Source organism: Myotis lucifugus, unplaced genomic scaffold (assembly GCF_000147115.1).
Source record: "Myotis lucifugus unplaced genomic scaffold, Myoluc2.0 scaffold_122, whole genome shotgun sequence".
In the NCBI taxonomy this organism is placed as follows: domain Eukaryota; kingdom Metazoa; phylum Chordata; class Mammalia; order Chiroptera; family Vespertilionidae; genus Myotis; species Myotis lucifugus.
The window spans coordinates 3,108,757-3,117,081 of record NW_005871170.1 but is presented as its reverse complement, the minus strand read 5'-3'; the positions used below and the strand labels follow the sequence as shown (position 1 = coordinate 3,117,081).

At 35.4% G+C, this 8,325-nt stretch overlaps 1 pseudogene; it reads left to right on the top strand.

Annotated features, from left to right (window-relative positions):
- The first annotated feature begins 397 nt into the window (after nucleotides 1–397).
- LOC106697967 lies at nucleotides 398–8,123 on the top strand (annotated as a pseudogene).
- Nucleotides 8,124–8,325: the final 202 nt, after the last annotated feature.

Here is an 8,325-nt window from a genome sequence, read left to right as displayed (position 1 = left end):
CTAAAATACAGTGAGCCACGCTGGAACTACAGAATAGTGTGGAAAGTAGTTTGGGTCATTTTTTCCTCATAGATTCTTCAAAGTGAGGTTCAGTGAGATCACTTCTCTTTCATTTTCTAAATAATTTTAAAGAGGTTAAGAATTTGACCCAAACCCAGATCTACCATGTTGCAATTTGATAATTATAACAAGAAAAACCATCACAATTGTATACAAGGCACCATATAGGAAACATTTATTATGGAAAAAAACAAGTCTGGAGAAAGATCTATTTAGAAAATATATAACCAATCAATTCTACTGCTGAGAAAATAAAATATTGGCCTCTCCCCTAGGAATTAGTGAACAACCTCTATAGCAATGATCCCAAAAGCTTCCTTGATTTTCTAAAACGGACATGCTTGGGACTCCAGCACAAGTCAATCAGAAAATCGTATGGTGACAGTATGAGAAATGTGAAGAAATTAAGCTTTCTGTTGGTATAAAATTCTATCCACTGGAAGAAAAACAAAAGTGCTTAGAAGATGAGATGAAGAAAAAAAGACCCGATGAGTTTAATAAGTGCCATTGTTGCTGAGAAATCTAAAAGGGTGATAATATGAATCACAAGAGAAGTTCAATAGGGCAGCTATTTGAAATTTGTTTTTCACACATTTAGTGCAAAAACAATGGCTCTTGCAAGAAAGGTCAATCCTCCCACACATTAATCTCCAATCAAGCAGCACTTTGAGAATCCAAATGTGATTGCAAATCTCTAGCATGCCAAGATGAAGGCGTTTTTCTTTCAATCTATCTATTACTACCAGCATTTTACATTCATTATGCTTAGGGGTTGAAGTGCACACTAGGTATTTGGCTGGTGCTGAATTCCAGCACTTCCCTCATTACACTAGAATAGAATTAACATATGAACACACACACACACACACACACACACACATGCACAGGCGTGCGCACACACAGCGATGCTGTAGTAACCATAGCATCTAACTTACCCTGGCCCAAATTATGAGATTCAGACTTAAAGCTTCCTCTCCAACCTCATTTCACCCCTGAAATTATGTCAGGGGGTCTCCTCAGCGTGCTTAGCTGGCCTCATGTGTGATAATAAGACCCAGCATGATGGGTAAAGAGCAAAATGCAATTAGCAGAGGTTGTCCTTTCTTTTGTAAATTCAAGTCAGACCCTGAAACTTTCTTCACATCAACACCTGTGGTTGTCCCTTAATTTCCTTTTTAAAAATAGTTCAAGTACTTTATTTTAAATTGTCAAATACAACACAGCTCATTCTTGAACAACAGGGGTTTGAAATAAGCAGGTCCACTTACAGGCAGATTAAATATAGTCAGCTTTTCATATCTGCAAGATTTGCATCTGTAGATTAAACCAAATGCTGATGAGAACAATATTTTTCCATTCCCAACTGCAGATTCCCAACCTCTGTGGACTCATAACCATAGATGTCATACGGTAATGGAAAATACTGTTTTCCATCGATGGTTGGTTGAATCCACAGATGTACAGGGCCAACTATAGAGTCAAAAGTTACAGGGAGATTTTCAACTTGTGGGGGGTCAGTGACCTTAACACCTGTGTTGTTCAACGGTCAACTGTCCATTTAAAAGTGCATAAAACAAATATGCACCTTAATGAACTATTGAAATAAACAGCAACACAATACACACTCATGGTAAAACATAATATAACAGAATCCCAGACTTGTCCCTTCTTGAATATAAATCCTCCCTTCCTACATCTGTAACCAATATTCCTGAAATGCATATCTATATCTTTGTCTTTCTTTAAGGTTTTATTATATAATTATGCATACCTAAAATATGGTTGAATTATGCCTGTTTTATATTGATGTAATTCAATTCAGATAGAATATATTCCATCATGTATGTCTTCTGCTCAGTATTATATTTTATGATTGATCCATTCTTTTGTGTATTTGTAGTTTGTTCATTTTTATTGTTGCATACTATTCCAATGCCTGAGTATATTACAATTGCTTATTCATTTGAATGTTGATGTGTTGATGAACATTTGGGAAATATATCTGACCCACTACAAGGCAGCTTTGAAAAGTCTTAGACATATTCTTGCATACATAAGCAGAAATGTATGGGGGTGTATACGTAAGAGTGGGATTACTGGATCATAAGGTATTTTCATGTTTAGCTTTACTAGAGACTGGAAAAAGTTTTCCAAAGTTTCCATCCCACCAGCAATGCATAAGAGTTCTTGTTGCTTCACCTTCACCACAGCACTTATGTTGCTGTGTTGTTTTTATTTGTTCGTTTGTTTGTTGGCTGGTCTGGCTGGCATCCCTTTCCTTTTTAAATAAAATAGTTTGACAGATAATTCCTCATTGGACTTTCTGAACCCACTCTAAAGGGCACCAAAACTCCCTCCATCTTGTCACTGTGCACTATTAGAGAGTCCCTTAATTTAGAACTTATTGCAGTAATAAACTGCATTAGTTCTAGAAGATCTATTACACATTCAAAAATCTAGAGAAAATAGACTAAATTTATCAAAGATTTAGTAGACTTATGACTTAGATAAGAGAACAAAGCAGTTCTGCATTATATGTAAATCAAATAAATAAATGAACATCAGATTTTGTAGAAAAAAGTAAAATCTTATTATTGTATCTGAGAAAGTTCCTCACAAAGAAAATTAAATCTGAGAAAAGTGGTGTGGGAGCATGGGAATTAAATAAAGAAAAAGTCTACTCTTCCTTAATTTCTATCTCCTCCTACACATACACACACACACACACACACACACACACACACACACATTATTTCTCTCACCACCTCCAATACTAATTAGTGAGTGACTTCTCTCCTTTGAAATGCTAACAAGTTCCAGATGAATACATTTTTTAAAAAGAACACAAAACTATTTGAATATGAGTTAATATTTTTCCAAGAATGTATTTCTCTCATGACTGAGTTCCATATATACAGAGCTATACCAAAAAGGGCATTTTCTGCACAAGCTTCCTGTTAATCAGGGCTTTGTATGAAGGTCACAAATGTATTTTCTACTTAGAAAACTGACAAGAGCAATAAATGTACAGGAAGCGATGTAGAAACTTGCTATAATCAATGATACCTCTTAGTCCTTCATGAAGCATTTGCTTTGCAGGCTTTCAAAGTCAGGACTATGACTTTCCTCACCTACATCTATTTAGACATCAGAATTCATCAAAAATTCAATTTATTCCTTATTTTGGAGATGATTTACTAATATGTATTTCACCTCTCTGGCAAGATCTTACCTGTGTAGGTTATATCAATAGTTAACTGGGAAATGGAATATTGTGAATTAATTGCTATTTTGACATGAACTCATGTACAAACACAAGGAAGAGATTTTAGGTGGTATTAATAGAAAATGGACCAGTGCTCCATAATAATCATATTCATCTAGGGGAGTTTTTACAAATGCAGATATCCTAAAAATTATGATTCAATAGTACAGGAGTGTCATATTTAATTTTAAAAAATTACTCTAGTGACTCTGAAATCTAGCCAATGTTAAAACCAGTGAAATAAAGAGGAAGAAGATGAAAAAATCAAATGTCAAAGGACCAATCTCTTAAGTTTAAGACTCTTTAAAGGTTATTAACATTGGAGTTAGTATATCAGTTTATGATGTGATATGCTCATATTATTCCTTCCACTTTCTCCCTTCCACCTCTCAGCCACTATAATAAAGAAATATGACCATGAGTTTGTCAGCTTGAACCCAATTTCTGTTCACAATGGCTATATTTTAGTTAAGATCACTTTCTTTTGTACATTATGTAGGACTTTATTTCTGAGGGATTATTAAATGCATTATGCTGTTCTGGTTTATGATAATTTTGTTCTATGTACCCCCATTATGTCCATGATTTATGCTTTTTCAAATAGGAAAGAATTGAGGAACCAAATTAATCAAGTGTAAGTTTTTTAAAAGCCACATAATTTTGATGTACCTCTTTCTTTGAAGAAAAATATTATTGTGAATTCTACTAAAAGTATGGTAGTTGCCCTGGCCAGTTTTGCTCAGTTAGACCATCAGCCCATAGACAGAAGGATCTCCGGTTCGATTCCCTGTCAAAGGCATGTATTTCGGTTTTGTGTTCCATCCCTGGCCTAGGTTAGAATGCGTACGGGAGGCAGAGGCAACCAATCAATGTGTCTCTCTCATGATGATATTTCTCTCTCTCTCTCTCTTTCTCTCTCTCTCTCTCTCTCCCCCTCCTCCTCCTTCCCTTCCATGGTGTCTGAACATCAATGGGAAAAATATCCTCCAGTGAGGATTTTTTTAAAAAGTGGGATAATTCACAAAAGAAGCAAACAGAAATTGAATTTAAAAACCTGTGTATTTTAACAATCTTGCAGATTATCAATATTTAAATAAGATAATATGTACTCTTATCAAGTGACATAAAACCAAAATCCAAGCTATATTTTATGCAAAACAGCTGAGACTCAGAGAATCCCCACAACACACACTGACCAGTTTCCAACCCAGACAAAAGTAAGGGCATCCCCATACTGACCCCAGGGTACACACTCTAAGAGAGACAGACATTTACAAAGCTATCCTATATAATAAAAGGCTAATATGCAAACCAACCAAACAGTGGAATGACCAATCACTATGAAGTGCACTGACAACCAGAGGGTTGATGCTCAACACAGGAGCTGCCCCCTTGTGGCCAGGGTGCTCAGCCACAAGCCAGGCTGACAGCTGGGGAATGCAGTGGCCCACCTCCCCAGCAGCACTAAGGATGACTGCGGGGAGCAGGCTTAAGCCGTCAGCCAGACATACCCCGAGGGCTCCCTGACTGCGAGAGGGCACAGGCCAGGCTGAGGGACCCCCACCCCCTCCATCAAGTGCACGAATGTCATGCACTGGGCCTCTAGTTTTCTCATAGCAGTGAGAAAAAATAAGGCACTAAATCCAAGCTATAAAATAATTCACTACAGTTTTGCATTTTACCTTTGTAAATAATAAATATGAATATTTTTATCTTCTAAACCAAATAGTATGGTTTCTATTAAATGAAGCACAAGCTTAAAAATATGGTCATTCTAGCCCTAACCGGTTTGGCTCAGTGGATAGAGTGTGGGCCTGCAGACTGAAAGGTCCCAGGTTTGATTCCAGTCAAGGGCATGTACCTTGGTTGCAGGCACATCCCCAGTAGGGGGTATGCAGGAGGCAGCTGATCAGTGTTTCTCTCTCATCAATGTTTCTAATTCTCTATCCCTCTCCCTTCCTCTCTGTAAAAAGTCAATAAAATATATTTTTAAAAATATGCTCATTCTAAAAGACTATAGAGAATAAAGCATTAGATGATAGCTATATAACCAAACTAGAATTTTATGATCAATTCTTTAAAAATAATCATTAATCTTCTGAATTCTAAATGGCAGACACTATGCAGAATAAAAGAAGACAAGAAACACATTGATAACAGATCATTAAGAGGCAGTATGATTTTATTGAATAATAGGAAAATATTGTTTCCTTCTCACTAAAAACAACAAAACTATTAACTAAAGCATTATTTAAATGTCCTAGTAAAGCCAAGGGACTAATAAAAACATGAGGTTATTATTTTCAATGATTAAAAATTGCCACCATTATACATATATCCAGTAGTCTGAAATTGCTTAAAAGGAAATCAGATATACACACCATTTCCCTAGAATGAAAGCTGATTTCTCTTATTTTACTGCCAAAGTACTATCCCTTTTATAAGTAATCTTTTTTTTCACAAGTAGATAAATAAACACAAACATTTGAAAATACTTGAAAACCAGTGTGATGATATACAGTCTTTTAGTTAATGTCAGTTTTAAGGGAACAAGACATTCAGGTTTTCTTGCATTCCTTCCCTTTGTTCTATGCATTAAGTATACTAAAGCTAAGCCACTATAAGGGAAATAAGGTAAAAAAAAAATATTCAAGTTAAAAATTTTATTCTCAGAACTAGAATATTGATTTGGTTTTCCTGGCCAGGTAATAATTCTAAGTGCATTGTTCTCCTGTGGTCAGCAAATTGGGAAAAGTTTGATTTTTTCTCTCATTAGAGATTCTTAGCCCTTTATCTTCCTAAATTGAAACAATAGTAATATGTTTAGAAAATAATTTTCAAATTATTATTATAAAATGTTTTATTTTAATATATATTTTAAATAATTATATAACTGAGCTCCATTTTTTTCTTTTAATAACTTTTTTATTGTTGACACTATTACAAATGTCCCCATCCTCCCCCCCAATTCTACCCATCCCCCACCACACCCCCTTCCCTCTGGGCATCACCTCCCAGTAGTCTGTGTCTAGGGGTTATGCATATATGCTTTTGATGGCTATCCCGAAAGGCTGAAAACATCTAGAAATATTAAATACAGAGTTAACCAAGCACTGAAATTAGCAATGGTCTTAAGGGCCATCTGCCCAACCATTATGTCATATAGCTCCATTCTTTCATGGAAATCAGGAGACCAAGCCCACTGTAGCTTTCCAGAATAGATGCTAGATTAGATCCTCCTATAAACAGATAGCAAAGATAGTAAACTAAGAGGGAAAAAAACCACATAGGAAGATGGAGTTGAAATTTGCCTATTAGTTTCTTGACTTGGGATAGAGGGGGGAAAGTCCTCATTAAGACTTCATAATCATAAACCAGTATTCATGTATCATTTGGACTAGAATTCATACTATTTATATGAACAAGCTAAAAATCATTTTTAAAGAATACTTCATTGTTAGTGACTCCAGGAACCTGGTTTAAACAAAGATAAATCCATATTTAGAGGAACCATTTTCAACTCAGGCCTACTGGAACATCTGCAATCAAAAGTTAAATACCCACAATTAAAAATAAAATACCACATTGTATCAGCCATGAACTAACACTTGGACAAACAAACAAAAGCAAACCCACAAAAACAACAGACATCGGACTTATCAGATACAGAGTTGACTAGAAATTAATTATATTTAGCATGTTGAAACAATGAGAGCATTGGAATTATTTCAAAAGAATAAGACTATCAAAATGAGCTGTATCTGAAAAATAACTATATATATATCCTATAGAAATAAGATATATAGTAACTGAAATTAAACATTTACTAAACAAGACAGCTGGAAAGACAAAGCTGAAGCCAAAATTAGTGCACTAGAAGGTAAATTTGGAGAAATTACACAGAAAAAGCCCTGAGGAATAAAGAGGAAAAAAATATGAAAGAGCTAGTATAATGAGTGGGCAATGAAAAGAAATAACCTAACATTCAATAATTGACATACTAGAAAAAATAACTAGAAGAATGGGGGAGAGTCAATATTTTTAAATATTGCTAAGGTTTGTTTTATAATTTAAAAATGCAAACTCTCAAATTTCTAATATATCTAAAGCAGAATAAATAAAGAAAAATTCATCTCTGGACATAATACAAAAATCTGCACAGCATCAAAGACAAAAGAAAGTCTTAAAAGAACAGAGACAAAAATAAAAATTAGACATGCAGCCGACTTTAATAACAGAAGCCAGAAAAGAGCAAAATAATAGCAAAAGTGCTAAGGAAAAATAACCATCAAGCTAGATTTCTATATAAACAGCGATTTTCAACCTTTTTCATCTCATGGTACATAAACTAATTACTAAAATTTGGCAGCACACCAGTAGAAAATCACTGATGTAGAGTCAAGTTATTATAATTTAAGAACATGGGTGCCTTGCTCATGTCCTGCTTCCAAGGTGACCAAGAAAAGGAGGAACAACAGTTGTGCCAAAAAAGGCCGAGGCCATGTGCAGCCTATTCACTGCTTCTCTTGCGCTAGATGTGTGTCCAAGGACACGGCCACTAAGGAGTTCATCATTAGAAACACAGTAGAGGCCGCAGCTGTTAGGGACATTTCCAAAGCGAGTGTCTTCATCCCTAAGCTCTTCCCAAGCTGCATGTGAAACTCCACCACTGTGTGAATTGTGTCATTCACAGCATGGTGGTCAGGAATCATTCCCAGGTAGCCCTCAAGGACCGAACACCCCACCTCTATTTAGACCTCTGGATGCTGCCCCAGGACCTCCACCAAAGCCCTTGTAAGGAGCTAAGTCTTTCAGGACTGAAGAAAAGTTTTCTGGAAAAAAATAAAATGGAAATTATACCTTTAAAATAAAGAACATGGAAAAAATAAATATTGAGTATGTACTATTAATAGAGGCTCAATAAAGTCATACCTGTAAGATTTAATTTAGAAAATATAAAATGAGAAAAAAAGGAAGTCTGAAAAACAAGAAAGGTGAGA